General features: G+C 35.2%; 1 pseudogene; it reads right to left on the reverse strand.

Annotated features, from left to right (window-relative positions):
- Positions 1-18059: 18059 nt before the first annotated feature.
- Positions 18060-19270, reverse strand: LOC114031091 (annotated as a pseudogene).
- Between the last annotated feature and the right edge of the window lie 1429 nt (positions 19271-20699).

The raw sequence follows: 20699 nt of genomic DNA on the forward strand, positions 1-20699 counted from the left end.
TTAGCAAAGGAAATTTGCACCTTCATATGAAGCAAGGGTACAAAAACAAATTTTATAAGTGAGGAAGACAATGAAACAATCAATGTTGAGGGACTTAGCCTTCTAAAGAGTGATAGGGCATCATCTAAGAGACAGAGAGGAAACAAAGTATCAGAGGATAAGGATGGAAGGGATCTTAGAAGCCAATCTCAAAAGCATCTTCTACTTCCAAATTTATGATCCAGGTCTGACTATGCCTTTCTTCTTCTTGATAAACTCACAGTTCTCTATTGTCTCTATCATAAAATAAACACTTTTCCAGTTGGCATTTAAAATCCTTCCCAACCTGACTCCAACATACCTAAGTATCCTTATTATTAATTATGCCCCTCATATTTTTATTCCAGTCAAACTGGACTCCTTGCTTTTCCTAACAAAAAAAATCCATGTTCTTTCTTCCTTACTTTGCACAGATTATCTCTCATTAATAAAATGAGAGATGTCACATCACTTTTACTTCTTTGATCTTGTTTCATTTAAATTTTGAATCAAATGCTACTTCTTACATGAAGGTTTTCTTGATCCTCCCAGGGCCTAGTAGTACTCTTTTCCAATCTTGTTTTTTACAACATTTACATCATTTTACAAATGAAGCAACTGAGACCCAGAGAGTTTAAGTTGCTTGCCTAAAATCACACAGGTATTAATTTTCTAATATATTTGCCTACTTTTGAAAAAAATTATGACCCCTCCTCTATATTCTCATCTAAAAACCAACAGATATTCTCATACATAAGCTAAGAATTAGGCAACTCTAAAGTCTATTTGCTAGTGTGGACTAAGCATTCTGTTCATACATACATTTTCCTTTCATTCAATCTGAATTTCTGTTTCATTTCTTGGCAGGTTGCTGTCAGATAATTCTTCCTACAACAGGGCCAAACTGCATCTAATCCTTAAAAAGTTTTAATTAGTCAATATATTAAAGACATTTTTTCTTTCTCTCAGAGAGAAAAATAATGTTGTTTTACAAAGCTGGATTTCAGCTCCTCATTGCTACCATTTTAAGAGGTACAAAGCAATTTACTGACTGAACCACCTGTCTACCATTATGCCTTTGATAGCTTTTCAGCTTTCAGTAATCTGGACATAACAGTCCAGAATTCTGGCAAAGAATTCAACCATCAATAGAACCCTGAGAGAGGGAGTGTTGGATGGAAGGGAAGGAAATGTGACAAATTTCATTGAGTAGAGAGTTCTCTTATTTGGAGGATACACGGTAGGTGATGTCCCATGAATATTCATGATTGCTCCATATAATCCAAAGCCAAAATGTTTCCAGGTTTTATACTATGTGGAGATGATGACTAACAAGTGGGAGAAAAAAAGTTAAAAGGAGTGAACTCTTGAGCAGTAAGAAGTACATAGCTTGCAACATTGATATATGATAGAACTGTGGCATGTGGCCCAAAGAAATTGAATGACAATATTTAGTTGGAAGAACATAAATCATAGTTTCTTTTTTAAAATTTAAATAATATTAAATGTTCTTTACCCATATAAGTCTGTTTCAACTTGTGCATAATATGAAGAATAATTTCCATCACGAACACTAATGATTGGTTTGTTTTTTTCTACTTCCTGTGATGACTTCTTATCATTCAAATATGAGGAGAAGAAACATGGACAAGTTCATAGAATATTGGATCTGAAGTCATGGAGATCTGAGATTAAATCTTGCTTTGGAAACTTACTAGCTATGTAATATTCAGTAAGTCCGTGGTTCAATTTCTCCAGTTGTAAAATGGGTAAAAATAGTACCTATAATCTCACTTTCATAGAGTTGTGTGAGGATTAAATGAGGTCAGGTAAAGTGCTTTGTAGACTTTAACATGCTATATAAATAGCATTTTAGTCATATTTTCATATTCAGAAAGCCAGTAATCATTATGTTCTGTTACCATCCATGACTTCAAAATAAGTATGAATTTGGCTCACAATAAGTTTAGAGAAAGAGAAGTGCCTGTATAATTCATGCTATTGCTTCAGGCTCAGAAAAAAAATGTAGAATTTTACTTTATTTCAATCATGAAATAACAAGCATTTCTATAACAGGAGAATTTTTAAAAAAGAAAAGATGTTGCACATGAAACTACCAATCTATTATGTACAACTTGCTATTCTTTTTTTAATATATAATAAAATTATCATGTAACTTTTTTCCCTTTTTTCTCCCCTTTGCCCTAGAAATCTAGAGATGACTACCATTAGACACAAATGTGTATGTATGTATATATGTGTATTTGAGTATATATGTACATAAACATATAATATGTAAAACCATTTTATACATACTTCTATTTATCAAGTCTTTCTCGGGAGGCAGATAGTGTCTTCCTTCAAAGCTCCTTTGTAGTTAATTTGAGTATTTATAATAGTCAAAATGCTTAGTTGGTCAAAGTTGTTTTTAAAACGATGTTTCTGTTATTACATATATTGTTCTCTTCTTTTTGCTCATTTTGATCTTCATTATTTCCTTCAAGTCTATCCATATTTTTCTACAATCAATGAGCTCATCTCTCATAGCACAGTAGTTTTCCATACACTACATATTCAGTCACTCCCCATTTGATGGGCACCCCCACAATTTCTAGTTCTTTGCCAACACAAAGAGAGCTGCTATATATATTTTAGAACACATAAGCCTTCTCCCCTTTATCCCCAATAATACTTGAAAATAGACCTAGCAGTGGTATTGCTGGGTCAAAGGTAGAGGAAGTTTAATAACTCTTTGGGCATAATTCCGCATTGCTCTCAAAATGGTTGGATTAGTTTATAATTCTACCAATAGTGAATTAGCGTCCCAATTTTTCCATGCTCCTTCCAACATTTGTCACTTTCTCCTTCAATCATTTTAGCCAATCTAATTGGTGTAAAATGATATCTCAAGGTTTTTTTATTTGCATTTCTCTAATCAATAATTATTTCAAGTATTTTTTAGGTGACTGATTTTTTTTTATTTCTTCATCAGAAAACTACCTCTTCATATCTTTTGAGTATTTATCAACTGGGGGATTCTTATAGATTTGACAAAGTTCTTTATGGATTTGAGATATGAGATCTTTTTCTGAGAAACGTCTATAAAATTATTTCTGCTTTTTTTCTGATCTTGGCTACATTTGCTTTATTTGTACAAAACTTTTTTTAATATAATGTAATCAAAATGATCTATTTTACACCTCACTCTGTTCTCTCTCCCATTTATTCATAAATTATTTATCTATTCATGTCTAATATGCAATATGTTCCATATTCTTCAAAATTTCTTGTAGTATCTCTCTTTATCTATAGATTATGTATCCATTTTGTCCTTATATTGATAAATGGTGTGTCTATGCCCAATTTTGTCCAAACTGCTTTCTAGTTTTCCCAACAATTTCTACCAAATAATGAATTGTTATCCCAAAAATTTAAGTCAAAAGCTCTTTCTGCATCTATTTAGATAATCATATGATTTTTGCTAATTTTGTTATTGATATTGTCAATTATGCTGATAGATTTCCTAATATTAAGCCAACTCTGAATTCCTACTATAAATCTCACCTACTCATAGTGTATCATCCTCATAACAAGTTGCTGTAATCTCTTTGCTAATATTTTATTTAAAAATTTTGCGTCAATATTCATTAGGGAAATTGGTCTATAATTTCTCTGTTTTGACTCTTCTGGGTTTAGGTATCATCACAATATTTGTGTCATAAAAGAAATTTGGTAGGGCTCTTTCTTTGACTATTTTTCCAAATACATCATATAGTATTCAAATTAATTGTTCTTTAAAGGTTTGGTAGAATTTTCTTGTAAATCTATCTGGCCCAAGTGAGTTTTTTTTTTTCCTTAAGTAGTTCATTGATGGCTTGCTCAATTTCTTTTTTTCTGAAAGGGGGCTGTTTAAGTATTTTATTTCCATTTCTGATAATCAGGTCAATTTATATTTTTGTAAATATTCATCCATTTCACTTAGATTTTTAATTTTATTTACATGCAAAATAGCTCCTATTTATTGTGTTAATGTTAATGTTAATGTCCTCTTTATTTGCTGTGAATTTACTCTTTTCATTTTTGGTATTGGTAATTTGCTTTTCTTCTTTCTTTTTTTGATCAAATTAACCCGTTTTATCTATTGTATTATTTTTTTTCATAATTTAGTTTAATTTATTAATTTATTAGTTTAATTTATTAGTTCAATAGTTTTCTTAAGTTCTATTTTATTGATCTCTCCTTTTATTTTCAAAATTTGTAACAATATTTAATTGGGAATTTTATTTTTTTCTAGCTTTTTTTTAGTTTTGCATACCCAATTCATTGATCTCCTCTTTCTCTATTTTATTTACATAAGTTTTTAGAGATGTAAAATTATCCCTAAGAATTTGTTTGGCACTTCCCATAAGTTTTGGTATGTTGTTTTGTTATTGTCATTTTCTTTGATAAAGTTATTGATTGTTTCTATGATTTTTGATTGACCCAGTGATTCTTTAGGATAACATTATTTAGTTTTCTATTAATTTTAGAACATCTTTCCATGGTCCTTAATTGCATAATGCTCTGTAAAGGATGCATTTAATATTTCTGCCTTTCTGCATTGGATTGTGAAGTTTTTATGCCCTCATCCATGAGTAGTTGTGCTCTGAGAAGAACTAAGTCTATCAAAGTTAGTCATCACCCAACGTGGCTGTTACTGTGTACAATATTCTCCTGGTTCTGCTCATTTCATTCATCATCAGTTCACACAATTGTTTCCAGGTTTGTTTTTTTTTCCTGAATTCTGATTCTTCATCATTTCTTATAACACAATAGTATTCCATTACATTCATATACCGCAACTTGCCCAGCCATTCCCCAATTGATGGGCATCCCCTCAATTTCCAATTCTTTACCAACACAGAAAGAGCCACTATGAATATTTTTGTACATGTGGAACCTTTTCCCATTTGTATGATCTCTTTGGGATACAGCCCTAGAAGTGCTATTGCTGGGTCAAAGGGTATGCACATTTTTATAGCCCTTTGGGAATAGTTCTAAATTGCTCTCTAAAATGGCTGGATTGGTTCACATGGATGTTGATATATTGACAATGTTGTCCTCTTCTGAGTTTGTGTTTTGATTTTCCCTGTCACCATAGGAACTGTTTATGGTCAATGTTTATTTTTGCTTCTTGCTTATCTTTTTTTTTTTTTTGCCTATTTTGATGTTTTTGAAAGTTGATCTCTCATGCTAGAGCACAGAGGGCACTGTCCCAAGATTTTTTTTTGCCTATGGGCTAGGGACCTGGTTACTGGTATACTAAGGCCTTAAGTGCTGGCAGCTGGAGGCTGTGAGAGTCTGGCAGATTACCTGGTGCTGCGTTGGCATCCTAGTAAGGTGTCTGGTACACTGGGGCCAGATGAGATTGTTCTGCATTTCCCCAGGGCCACACTGAAGCACATGAAAGTCTGGCTGTTGGAGGATTCCTGCCTATCCAGGGCTGTGCTGAAGCACAGGGAAATCCAGCAGCCAGATGATGCCTGTCCACCCTGTGTTGCACTGAAGTATGTGGTGGTTCTCCAACCTGGATTCTGACAGTTCCCTTGGCTATGCTAATATACATGAGGGGCATAGGGCCTGGTGCTGGCATTTGCCTGCTCAGACTCTCCTGCTTATTTTCTAAGGTGGGGCTTACTCCTGGCTTGCTGGGAAGTTTCCGGTCCTGGAATGTGCTCCCTGGACCTTTCTTGCTGATCCTCCAAGTCTCCCAGGCTAAAAGACTGCTGCACTCCATGTCTCCTTGGACCCCACTGTTCCAGGATTTGTTCTCAGGTTTTATGGAGGTGAATATGGGAGAATTAGTGATTTACTGCTCTCTCTACCATCTTGTCTCAGCAATATACTTTTTTAGAGACGGTAGTGACCTGCTTTAATAGAGGAAGTTCCTTTCTAGTAGTTCCCAATGGCTGTGATATCATAGGTTCAGTTTGTATCCCTATATGGAAGTGACCCATATAACCCTGGTTCTCTCTAATATTGTAAGATATGTAGTACACATACAATCATCTAGTCACTGTATCCCAATATCATACAAGTGGAAACTACCTTTAAAGTAATATATACCAATTTCCCACAGAGTATAGGAATCTTCTTAACAAACTATTTTACTTTAGGTCATTCAGTTATATTTTGTGTAAGCATCTGGCACATAGTCAGAACTTAATCAAGTTATTGACTGATTAAAGTTGACCAGTCCATGATAAGATACCTTTAGTTCTTAGAATATGTTTCTTCATGTGAATCCACAATCTAAAATTACATAATCTAACATTACACTGTAAACTAATAATCAGCAAACTTTTTTCAGGCATATAGTATTACATAGGCCTCTCATCCACTCCAACTCTAGGGCTTACTCCATGCTTTCCAAAAGTAATTGGTGAAGACTATCTGATAAGAAGTGAATTATGACTCAAGATTCTCAATTGTTAGGAAAGGAACAGTTATGGGAAGATCAAGGAAAGATGAAAAGATTTCGAACAATCACTGTGAATGGGATGATGAATTGATTAGGGAGGAATAAAAGCGGGAAGTCCAAAAAGTTGGAGGAAGTAACAAGTGATGAAAAGGAGGCCGTTTGAGTTTGAATGTGAGGCTATAGAGTACAGGGAGATATAGATAGATAGATAGATAGATAGATAGATAGATAGATAGATAGATAGATCAATAGATAGATGTATATAGGTGTATCTGTGTGTGTGCATATGTATGCATATGGTTATACACACATATACATGAGTTTATAGTTATATACAGGAGCATAGATACTCATACATACATACACATATATGTATTTGCACATGTGAATATGTATGCATAGAAATACAGTCTGTCTAAGCAGCTGTAAGTCCTGAGTTGAGACAACAATTATGAGCCAAATGCCAAATATCTCCTGAGTGAAATCTGAATTGCTCATCGAATCAGATTAGGCTGACTAGTGACACACACATTGGCCACCTCCTTTTTCCCTCCAAGAAGTAAGCTGAATGTCCCTATGAGCTATTTGCTTGCTTTCTGCTACCTACTTCTTAGTGTTTAAATATTTATCTTTGTTATAGCTGTGAACTTTTGTTTCTAAACTTTTAATGTGATAAAACATTATTGGCCAACAGAAATTCTAAAATTAGATATCCTATTTTACTTGAAGCCTACAAATATTGTGTGCGTGTGTGTGTGCATGTGTGTGTGTGTGTGTGTGTGTGTGTATGTGTGTGTGAAATCCTTTTTCCAGAAAGATATCCCCTATTTATCTACACAAGGCTGAGAACTTAATTTAGAAAAAACTGGGGCTGGTGATATGCCTTAATCATTTCATGTTTCACCCTGATTGTACTTTTAAGAACTGTACGTTGCCCTTGAAAAGTCTGTGCATTTGGTTGCATAACACATCTTTATTTTTACTTCTTTAAGGATAAGACTGAGAGTGGATTCATTGTGTTTCTTTATCTGCCCCTCCAGATGCCTATGGAAGTCCTATAAAGTACCTATAACCAGGGTCAAAATGAGACGATCCAAATGTTTCACTCTGATTTGGCAGGGAAGGAAGGAATGATAGCTCTCTGGCTGGTAGCCTGATCTGCCCATTATCCATGTGCCTACAAGTTGGTCAGTTGCCTATCCCAATCATCAGAGCTGAAAATAATAGCCAAGCATTGCACCACATTTACTTAGCCTTTGGTTTTTGACTGACAACATAAATAAGTTGTTTGTGACGGATTTAACCTTTTCTTACTTCCTAGAAAATGGCAAAAATTGAAAGAAATACCCTATCTAAACTAGGAAGAAAAATTCCACTTACAGCTAAACCATTTGAATCATATCACCATCCTGTGAAGAGGTGAGCCCTGACCATCTTTATCACTTTTGTTTTATGAAAGGAAATTCATACAGTAGTGCATCCCTATCAGCATGTCAAGCTCCACTGTCAGCTTGGTTGATGCCATAAACCAGAGCTAGCCCCAGAATACTTAATACTCCTCCAGCTGTATCAAATGCAGGAATCCTCTAGGAGAGTCCCTACTAATCAAGTGACTGTAATGAGCATGATGTCTACTCATCATGGAGGAATAGGTACCTGAAGTGAAGAGAAAGAGCTGGCACAACAATCACAACCTCCTTCCCCTTACTGGTTTATTTCAAGTTCCCAGAGTCTCATATTCCTTCAGGCAGAGTGAAATCTTGATTGAACATCTGGATCATCTGTTCCTTTGACCTTGACTTTGTTTGGGTTCCTCTTGCACTTTCTCCCCATCCTTTCAATTTGCATGGCTTATATTCACCTATGTCCAGCTAAGACAGATTTCTCTCATATATGTTTGCATAAATGAATAGCTAAATGAAAAGTATTTATCAAGTGCTTACTATGTTCTCAGCACAGTGCTAAGCTTTAGGGCGGATATTCTTACTATGCTATGTGGGTCGTGGGATACTTTTTGTAGCTTACTGAGGCCAATGAATCCCTTTTCTTAATAATGTTTTTAAATGAATATATAAAATACGTAGGATTAGGAAAGTAAGCAATTATATTAAAAGTAGTATAAAATATTAAAATAAAAGTTCATAGGGCCCAAGTTAAGAACTCATACACTTGTATGAGAATATATTTTGAGTGCTATTATTGAGAATAAAATTGAAGCAGAGAAAGATCAGGTGACTTGCCCAGAAGTCAACAATTAGTGTCTGAGGACAGATTCAACCACAGGCCTTTTTAAATCTTGATGCACCATTCTATCCCCTGCACCATCAAGGTGCCTCTAAATGTGATCTGTCATACCAAACACTGTGCTGCCCGAGTTAGCATTCAGTAAGCATCTATTATATGTAGAGCATTACATTGGGTTGTGGGACACCTTGTTGGCATTAGTCAAAATATATTTTGCATGTCTAATTAAAAGATCAGAATTGCAATGTAACATGAACACTTGTGACCTTGCTCCAAGTGCTCAACAATTTGTATTTATTAAGCATATGTATATATTTATATTCACATATATAACATATATTCATGTATGTATATACATATATTTGTTTATATTGTATATCTTTCTGATCTTCTTACACCTTCCTCCCCAACACTTACTCTTCAGTTCAGTCATACTGTCCTTCTGGCTGTTCCATGATTGGCTCCAAGAATTTTCTCTGGCTGTCCCCCATGCTTGGAATGCTCTCCATCCTCTGTTGGGACTACTGATAGTTCTGGTTTCCTTTAAATCTAAAATAAAATCTCACCTTCTCCAGGAAGCCTTCCACAATCCATCTTAACACTTTTCTACTCTGCTAAATATTCCAAATCTAGCAATCAATCCTCAAAATTGACCTCAGAGCCCTTTATCACCCAGAATCCCCCAGTAACTTCCTTGTTATATTAATACTTGCCTTAAAACATTTAACACAGTGCTTGACATATTGTAAGGCCTTCATAAATGCTTGTTTGACTTGAACTTGACTTTCACTAAGCAGTCTGGGTATACCATGAGGTCAGACTACATAGTGTTTGTGAATCCCTGAGCTAGGAAACTACTCAGATAACTAAAAAAGAAAAAAAATCCTTTTCATGATTCTCTTTGTATTTTAATTACATAAGAATTTTCTCACCAAAGAATGGAACTGGGAGTTTCTCTCAAATAACAATGAGCAAAAGTAAGTTACTCTGTGATAAGAGACTTGTACTCAATATAAACTCTTGAACCAGTTCTTGTGATGGATCCAGAGATCTCCTTTTCTACTACTCTCTGGAGAGCTCCAGAGTCCCCGAGTAATTCAGAGAAAAAGGACCTATTTAATCACTGATTTCTTTTCCATCAGGATCATAACACGTGCCATTCTGCTAATTAAGCCATATCTCTTTTTCCTGGTTCATATAAGGGCACTCACCCTTCTCTGACTTCTCCAAAAATAACAGTCAACCATCCCTCCCTCATGTCTTGCCTTTGTTGTGGTTTACGGTAATAATAGAGTCATTAACATGCAATAGCAATTGATCCTGCCTCTGTCACTGGGCAGATGTTCAGTGCAATTAATTTCATTTCAAATATCATTTATTAAGTGCCAATTATGTGCCAAACACTTTATTAGAAGCTGGGGATACAAAGGCTAGAATAAACCTGCCCTGCCCTAAAGGTGAGACTGCATGAACACAGACAAGAAAATATCAAGTGCATAAATCAGAACATGGGTAAGGGGTGAAAAGGGAAGATGTCCTACCAACAATGGGACATATCAAGAAAGCAATAAGGAAGCTAACAGTGCTTGAATTGGGCAATGTTTCCTTTACATAGACATTGTTCAGGCCTGGATTCATGACTAGCTTCAACGGCCATTTTTTAGCAGCTAGGTGGTGCAATGGATAGAGTCTTGGGCCTAAAATGAGCCATCTCATTATACTGAGTTCAAATCTGGCCTCAGACACTTACTAACTGAGTGACCCTTGACAAGTTATTTAACTCTGTTTGCCTCAGTTTTCTTATCTGTAAAATAAGCTGGAGAAGGAAATGACAAACCACTCTAGTATCTTTGCCAAGAAAATCACAAATGGGGTCACAAAGAGTCAGACATGACTGAAAAACGACTGAAAAACAAAATATCTATATCTCTTCTTCCTGTTACTTTTTTCCCTCCTTCCATTTTAGAGTAGCCTAAATCACAGAACACCTGTTACCATCCCTTTGAATGTGCTCCAATCTCATGTCATGCAAAGATATAAAGTCTTTTTTGAGAGCTACATTCATTCATCAATGACTTAACCTTTAGGTTAACATAAAATTTACCTGTAATCATTTTTTATTTCTTTCTGTCTCTGTGCCTTTCTCTCTCTGTGACTCTCTCTATCTTTTTCTCTGTGAGCCTCTTTATGTCTCTGTCACTTTTTATGTCTCCCTCCCTCCCTCCCTCTCTCTCTCTCTCTCTTTCTCTCTCTCTCTCTGTGTCTCAATCTATGTTCCCTCTCTTTCTCTTTCTCTTTCTGTATCTGTATCTGTTTCTCTCCCTATTTCTCTATATTTTTGAAGGTGTTAGGTAGGGGATGGATATGTGACTTTATTACTATAGGAAACCTTTGGTTGGAGAAACTCCATCTCTTGAGTTTGGATCCCAACTTACAATTTATAGAAAGATATAAAAAACATAAGTGAAGCTCTTGCTATGTGTTAGGTTCTGTGCTAAACGCTGAGAAAGATAATGCAGAGAAAGATATCCCATGCCCTCAAGCAGCTTGCTTTCTCATGAAGGAAAACAACACATAAATTGGAGATAGAAAGGAGCTGGGTGAGGGGAAAATGTATAGTATTAGTAGACTGAGGCACTGAGAGAACAAGTAATATATGAGTCAGTTATAATTTAATGATATTCCTGAGTGTAGAGACAATTCTCCAACCATTAAGCTATACTGCCTCTTGAGATTTAGTGTTTCAGATAAAAATAGAAAGATTTTGGGGGTGAACACTGAAACAGGAAATGAATTATATGCAATAGTGAAAAACAGTGTGATACATATTGGGACAGGTAATAGGTTAATACCTGTATATGAGAGTGCATCACTGCAAGTATTTCCTAGTGAAGCAAGCCCTCAGGTAGATGTTGTCTGTAACATTTTTTAAATATCATGGTTGGAGGACAGATTAGCATCCTGTGATTTGAAATTCAGAGGGACAAGCATTTCTCTGTCCTCAGAATGATTAGCTATCTCAGTCTTTAAGCCAGAAAGCAGATTTGAGTCACTCCAGGGATTTCTTAAAAACACATACAGTCTCTGAGTGGGGAAACAGAAAAAAGGAGGAGAAATTTAGGAGGTGAGCAAAAGCTACAGGGAGATTTGGCTGCCTAGACCAGTCCAAGAAACAAAAACTAACAAAAAAAAACTTAGACATAAAGAATTGGAGGCATAGGAGGAACAGGCAAAAACAGAAAAAATGAGGTAAGACCTAGAAGAACTGTGGCAAGGAAGGGAGGGATCAAGGTAAGCCACTGGACCCAGTTAGACTGACTTCTTCAATTGTGGAAGGGATTTCCCCTGCAAAAGTCTGTTCATCCCCATATCTGTCTGGTAATAGACTTTCCTGCACTATCTGATAGATAGCCCTATTAAAATGAAGTAGACTTTAGACACTAACAAAATTTCATAGTGATGTATTGGATTAATTACTTAGTGAAAGAATATAAAATGTTACTTATTTCATTCTTGATGTCATTCTAGTCGGTATCCGCTTTCTTCTTTTAAACACTCTTAACTCTAAAAGTCTTATAATAGTCTTTGATCAAAGGTCTGTGCTGCCTTAACCAATTTCAGTGTCCAGTCTCAATAGGTAGATGAAAATCACACTTGAAACTTTCTTTTCTGAAATATATGAAACTTGAGGGCTGGACCCCAAAGTTTAGCATGATCAATTAAAAACTACCTCCATAGAAACTTCTTAAAGGCTATCAATGGACACATCTATTGCAAAATATCTCTGAAAGTGATGTTAAGAAACACCAAGTTTCAGATTTTGAATTTAATAATGACTAGCTGTGTGACCAAAAGTAAGTCACATCATATTTTTGAGCCTCAATTTCCTCTCATACAAAAGGAAGTTAATAAAATATGTTGCAGTTACATCACAGGGACATTTTGAGTATTAAATGAAATAGTTTAATTAAAAATACATTTCTTAATTACCAGTTATATGAGAGGCCCTGGAATGTCACTTCAGTTCTCTGAAACATTTAAAATTCTATATAAAAGTCACCAAATAATCGTCTTTCTCTCATATCCATTACAAAACCTAAACAGATCTGGAAACATATTGATTTCTCAATAAATTCAGAACATGTTTATGTAAAAATAAACTGTGTAAAGACCTTTCCATGAATTTTGCTTTTGTGCTCAGCCCAAGTGGACTTACTTTTGTATTTTCCATATAAGTATGTCTCCTTAAAGTTTTTTTACCCTGGTTACGCTTACATCTGGGAGAAGAATTTCAACCATACAGTAGGTTTTGCAATCTGTGTCATCTGGGCTTGGGCAGATATCCCCAACTGAGATCTTTCTTGGCTTTGGAGAAAATTTTGCAGGTGGCTGGGAAGCCGTCCATGGACCTGTTCTTTTTGGCGGTCACTCTGATGTCACCTCAAGTTAGGACAGATTTGTTCCAATTCTATGTAAATAAAGTCTGGTAGCAATTTGTTGTTATTGTTGATGCCAGGTGTCAAATGTAGTACTTCTTGGCAGACATGCCTTACAGAGTGGCAGAATTCTGTTGTTGGGGCAACCTGTGGTTTATCAAAGTGAACACACCAGCATCTCTCTCTTTCTCTCTCTGAAATGAAGAGACATTCTGTTTATACTATCATTTCATCTCCGCACTGCCATACTGCATCCATTGACTCCATAAATTACAGGATGATATAAGCATTTATTGAATTTGTAGTTTTGAACAACCAAAGGACAATGGAGAGGAAGAGAGTATGAGCAGGCTTCAATGCAGTCACCGAATTCTAGAATTTCAGTTTTGAGGTTCCTTAGCAACCACATTGTCCAATCCATACATGGAAGGGATTTCCCACCTAATCAAAACTAACAATTACCTGATTGTTTATCTGACTGATTATCCAACCTCTAGTTAAAGAACTAAATGCATGACAAGAAGCCAAAACATTTGTCTGAGGGAGATTATTGGACAAATACATGATCAAAAAGATGAGCTGGTTACATCACAAGAATAACTAATGGAAAGACATTTTACTCCATGGATACTGTTAAAATGTCGATAGAGTAGAAGTAGAGTATCTACAACATTACATGGGCCAGCACTTCTTAAACTGTGAGTTCTGACTGCATATGGGGAAGCAAAAAATTTGGCAACAGTAAAAGATTTCTGAATGCACCGTGACCAAAACTTAATTCAAAATCAAACACACAATGAATCTGAGGTGTTTCTGGCAGCACTTGACCATGTTTCATCATGCAACTTCACTGCAGCTTTGGTTTTGAACCCATGACGTGTGCACTTCACACAGTTCATGCTGTCACACCCATGCAGTGCCAATGAATGCTGCTGAAATGCAAAAAAGAAGTAATGAGTGGAAAAAGTTTAAGAAGCCCTGACATAGATCCACTTCAGTGAACTTATAGGAAGTCATGGACAAGACTAGTACGAGATAAGCAGGCATGGACAGATAGAGATTCACATCACTGGAGATAATGCCAACATCATTTAGATCACAGACACATCATTGCATTGGAGCATATAAGGATTTATCCTTTCATATATACATAGGTAACTAGTAGAATTCACTATTTTGAGTGCAGGCAAATTACCATGTAGTGAAATGATCATTAATGACATTTCTTAGTCATGCTTGTAAAGATCAACCCTAGGCATATAATTTTTCATGTGTCCAACTGATACCCTGGAGAGATCAGAAAAGAATCTAACCTCCCTGGCCACATCTGATCATCTATTTGTCAGTGAAGAGACATGGGAATCATTTCTCACGACTGGATGCATGATTTGAAACTTGGAACAATGCCATGAATATGCACAACCTGGGGAATCTTTGTTTTTCAGCAGTGTGAGTTAATATGAGTCCCATCTACACATCTTCTCAAACTGGTTGTTTCCAGGTTATCTTGTTTAGAACTTATTTTTTGTCACATCTAAGTTCAATTTTTCTTAAACTGAGATGAAAATACATTTCTTTAAATACTTGATTTGTAAAACTCACTGGTCTAGATACATTAGATATATGTATATGTATATGTATATGATTGTAGTGATGATGATGATGATGATGATGATGATGATGATGACAATGATGTAGCAAGAGCTTGACATAGAGAAAAGAGAGGTGTTGTCTTAACCAAGAAAAGCTGAGTGCAGACTTAGCCAATTCAGTGCTCTAAGTAAGAGTATCTCATTAATGTCAACAACACTCCTAGAATGGCCTGAATTATATTAAAATGTAATTATGAAATCTTTTCTTAAAAATAAAATAGAACATAAATGATGTTAATATGTGGTATTCTGAGTCAATGTGGGGCTCTTAGGAATACTTTTATATGGTTTAATGGGATTCATATCTACTTGAATTTGACCTCACTGTTCTAGGCAAGTCTCTAAGACTCTAAGATGCAGAGAATGTATTGATCTCTTTCAATACAGGGAGTTTTATCAGCTAGGAATTACCTATAAAATTTAAATTACACGTGCAGTCCCTATCATCTACTACTACTACTACTACTACTGCTGCTGCTGCTGCTGCTACTACCACACTTTAATTTAAAAAGTTATTATATATATACATACACACAAATATACATATACATACATACACATATATATGTGCATGTATGTATGCATATATGTGTATGTAGATTAGATTACTGCACATTAAAAATATTAGAACATTAGTAGGATAGCTACTTGTCTCAAGACCATTTCTACCTGAAGTTCAATAAATACAAGGTAAGAAGAATGAGAATTAGAGCCACAATCAAGTAGCCCAATATCCTCATTTTAGAGATAAGGAAATCGAGGCTTAGGTCTGACCAGGTCATTCTGACTCCAAATCCTCTGGTCTTCTTACCATGCCATGTGAGAGAAATTGATAGTCTTTCTTCCATGCAAGTATCTTAAAATAAAAGAAAATGTATGATTCTTTTGCTACCTTGAGTCACTGATTGGTAAAAACACAGTTGGCCACAATTAAGGTTGGGCAACTAAAAGGTTGAGTTGTAGCTAAAGAGTAAGACCAGTACCTGAGGAGATCTGAGTCCAAATCCAGGCTCAGAAGCTTACTATCTTTGTGACCTCAGGCAAGTTGCATAAACTTTGAATATCTCAAGTTCCTAAACTATAAAGTAGAGGTAATGATAACACCTGCCTCTCAGGGTTGTTTTGAGGACAGAGTAAGATAATCTCTGTGAAATGCTTTGCAAACCTTAACATAACACATAAGTGCCAGCTATCACCATCATCATCATCATCATCATCATCATCATCATCATCATCATCATCATCATCAGTAAATGGGGCTTTGAACCAAAGCACCAGAATTTATAGGGTGCACAAATTTTAAGTAAGTACCTTAAAGCATTGTGTAATTTTGATATTAGATAGTTTTCCATTGTGAGAGCACTTTCACTCTGTCAGTAGTAGAAAAAATTAGCTGGAAAATGTTAGTTAGAGTAAACAGTATTTCTATGATGTATTTCTTTTCCCTCAGCTGCAACCCCCCACAGAGACATACTGAATGAGATTCCTCTTGGACAGTGACCTCATGGTGATTTCAGAGATTCCTTTTTACCTTTTGATATTCCAGAGTCTTTGATTCCTACACACATACACACACACAGAGACACACAATCACACATACACACAATATGGAATGTTTATATGCCCTCCTCTTTTGTGGTAGAATTGAGGGCATATTTTTATTCCTTACTATAGAAGACAAAATTGCTAATTGTGATTCTACATAGTTATGACCAGCACTCTTGAGATTTGACAATGTTCTAGATATAAGATAGAATGTAAGTTATCACTCACTTAGGTCTTTGCTGATGGCAAACCAATCATCTATTCTGATATTGATTCAACCATCTTTTCTGGTTTTCAATGAAAATAGGCATACAAATAGTATGAAGCCTGTGATTTCTTTCTTTGGGGAAATTCCCATGTGCAAAAATCCCCCCTATCAATACAGGTTGCTACATTCTCTGCAAATCATAATTTTAGAGCACTGCTTGGGGGCACCATGACATTAAATGAATTGCCCAGGGCCACGCAGCCATTGTGTGTTAGAGTCAGTTCCTGAACATAAATCTTACTGACTTGAAGGGAACTCTTTATGCACTACACCAAGCTGCATCTCAGTGAAAATAATTACAAAAATCAAATTCCCCAAAATAATTCATTTTCTATGGCAAAAATGGAAAATGAAAATAACTCAATCAGAAATATTCTTAAAGTCTTACAAGCTAAGATCATATTCAGTATCACAAGTTCTGACACAAAATACTGGAAAATGGCTCTCTGTAAAACAACAATTTAGGTGTGAGTTACAGAATAGAATATCATAAAATTGTTCAAAATTGCTTCCCTGAAATTGCTCCATTTATAAAATTAGTGGTAATTCTCATTTAATAGAAAACAGTATTTCTAATCCAGATCTACAAGTCAGAAGGTATTGCTACCAGATGGGATTTGATCAACCATAAACCCTTGAAATATCAAAGCTGATAAAAATATCACAACTGATATTTCATTACAATAACAGAGATGTGATACTGTAGGAACTTCTCTTCATGTTTTCCTACATTAGATTCCCTTTGGAAAAAAAAAAAACTTGCTGAAAATATTGACTAAAAAATATCCCAAACTTCAAAACTACTATACTAAAATGGTATGCTAAAGTGGGCCATTTTCAGTTTTCCAAAAAACCCAAATTTGTATGGCAACTGACTGTTGGGGCATAGCAAAGAACCAAAATGTCTGGAGAGAATACTCATCGTTTAAATATCTTATCACATGTGCTCAATGCAACCAATACTGAGAAACTTAAGTTCTGTTCCCTTTAAATTTGAGAAGAATTAATTAGATTTTATGATTATCCAAAGTTCAACTAATTAGAAATTGCTTTGTTTTCTTGAGAGAAATAGACAAACACAAGAAGATAATCAAATATTGGTTAAAAAAAAATGTACTGGAAACCATAAGAAAAATGAATATATTTTATAGTATAGATAAGTGTTTAGTAAACTGATTATCATTCTTTTAATAAAAGGTACAATATTCCAGGGCATATTACAAAAGAAATAAAAGACAAAATTTCAAAATTAAACAGTTTAGGATGTTAATGAATCTGAATTAATTCCAAATGTATTTAAGATATATAGGAATATTTAAATAGATTCTTTTGCTTTAGACAAAAGAAGTACCCTAACATAACAATCTTAGGTAATTCTAGAGAGCATCAATTTGATGCTTTGAAGTTTTAAAGTACTTTTTTTTAAATTTCCATTCTCAGGCAAGTTTAGAGATATCATCATATTGAATATTTTCAACTCTGCATTCCTTGAAAGGACTAGTTTCAATCATGGCAGAGGCAGAAAATGTCTTCTCATTGATAGATTCTAGGGTTGTTTCATTTCTCTGGTAACCTTCATTCAAAGCCAAAATTCTTTTGCCTGGTGCTGGTATTACTGTCTCTAAATGTTTGAGTTTGTATCTAGAATCAATCATCTTTACCACTGCTGTATGTCTGTCAGTTACTTCCTGAACAAGTTCCTTTTTCATTATAGTTCTCTCCATGTTTTTGGTTATAATTTTCACAATAATTTCAGGGTGAAGCTAGTAATCTTATCATTTTTTCTTTTGTTCTTTGAGCTCCATGATCTTATCAACTATAGATTTCTTCTTCTTTTTCTTCTTCTTCTTCTTCCTCTTCTTTTTCCTCCTCTTCTTGATCTTCCTCTTCCTCTCCTTCTTCTTCTTCTTCTGATGGGGATGAGTTGTGGAATGATTCTTTCTGTTTCATTAATGCTGCAGTTCCTACCAGTTTCCATGCACTAGGACTGAGACAACTTCATTTGAAAGAATCTCTTGAAGTACTTGTTTCTTTATTAAAATTAAATGTGCATTTTTCTTCATTTTCTTTGCTTAACTTGGTGAAAACTGAATATTCTTATTTTTTTCCCTTCTAAACCTCTTCTCACTTGTTCTTCAATAAACTTGGCAGTTTTTTTCATCATCAAGGTTTTGTTCCTTTTTTTTATCCTGTTCTTGGTGTTTATGGATAGTTTCTGGGTCTCTGTCAATGTACTGAACATGCCAACCTATTATTATCTCATCTATTTTGCATAAACCTTCTCTGCCTAACCACTGGGTATAACTGGTTAATTTCCCACCGAGTAGTATTCATATGTATATGCTCTAGATGACTGATATACACTTTGTTTTGTTGTGGATTGTCCTTGTGTCAGAGCATCTTCTGAGTAGTAAAAAAAAAAAGTAATTTCAGAACTCTTGTGAAAAATAATCCATGTTTGCTGAGAATCTTCTGAAGCCAGAAAGAGTTATCACTGACGAGACTCAGACATTAAATAGCACTTAAAATCATTCTCCTCCTGACACTGCTCCTGGCACAGCTGTCAATACTATCACAATTTTTGTAGTCCCTGAGATTTGATCCTGTTAGCTATGGCCTTGGGGGTAAGGAAATTCGATTTCTCCATGGTAAGAAGAGATAGCAATCATGATGGTTCCTCTTCTGTGCTCTGAGCCCACCAGTATAACAAAAGCGAAGCAATGCCAACAAGAAATAGAGCAGGGGAGGGGGAGTGATGGGTGAGAGGGACAGAGAGAGGAAGTAGATAAGAATTTAGAAAATGAGTCAATCTCCTGTGCCTTCTCCATCTCTTTGATCCTTACAAGATACTAAGAACTGCTGTTGAGAATCATCACCATGAAGCCTTTTGAAAAGATCAAATGAGTTAACAAATGCAAACAACTTTCCAAACTTTAAACCATGATATAAATGATCGTCTTTATAAATTATTATTGTTATTATTGCTATTATGATTATTTTTTTCTCTACATACTGAGAATCAGTCCACATTACTTTCTCCTAAGGAAGACTTGAATTACAACTGAAAGACTATATATAAATGTGATACAAAAAGGGTTAAGTAATCATGGGTTTTCTCATCTCCCAGTTAAGCAGAGAGACAGCATTGAGTAATGGATAGAAAGATAGTTTTGGAGGTAAGAACTATATTTGAGTTGTACTTTGACCTATATTGGTTGTGTGGTACTGAGCAAGTCATGTGTAAGAAATCAGTGAATACATAAAGACTTATTAAATGTTGTATTATATAATCCCAACCAGACCCTCACTATAGCAAGGCGTTCTCTTTACATGTCCTGAATCCCATTCAACACAGCAGCTCTTTCAGATTTATTTGTTTTAATCTCACCTTAAGTCCCCTATGACTTCCTGTATCAGCTGAGATATTTGCTTCACATGCTAACAAAAATGTTTGAAGCCAGTTGATGAAAACTCCCACTTATTGTATCCTTTTCATCTGTTTTCACTCAGATACTTTGTCACTATCTTCCTTATCATTCTTATCTCACATGATGAGGTGGCCCTTCTCATTGTCAAATCTAACCCTCTGTTGAACAGTTGATTTCATTCCTTTGTGTTCACCAGCAGATTAGACCCAGTCATTTATTTCTATTCTTTGACTAATGTTTGGTCTCTCCCTGTCTTTTGGTGGTTTCACTATTGTCTACAAACTCATCCAAATCTTTACCCTCAAGGGAAAATGAAAACATACACCCCTTAAAAATCATCTAGTCAGACCATCCATGGTCTCTTTCCTTTGTCACTTTCATCATCCATTTCAAGATTTCTTGTTGTGGCTAAACCCCCAGAATACTGCCTGTAATTGGTACTTTCACTCCTTTTCTTTAACTCTCTTCTTATGTTGCTTTAGTATAGCTTTTGACCTCATCATCCAAATGAAACTACTCTCTTTATAGTTATCAGTATTATCTTAATTGACAAATCAATGCTCAATTCTCATCCTTGTTCTTCTCTCTGCATCCTTCGATACTGTGGATTATCTTCTCTTTGATATACTTTTCTCTTTAGGTTTTCAT

The sequence above is a fragment of the Vombatus ursinus genome, unplaced genomic scaffold (assembly GCF_900497805.2).
Source record: "Vombatus ursinus unplaced genomic scaffold, bare-nosed wombat genome assembly UNPS02015066.1, whole genome shotgun sequence".
Taxonomy (NCBI): Eukaryota; Metazoa; Chordata; class Mammalia; order Diprotodontia; family Vombatidae; genus Vombatus; species Vombatus ursinus.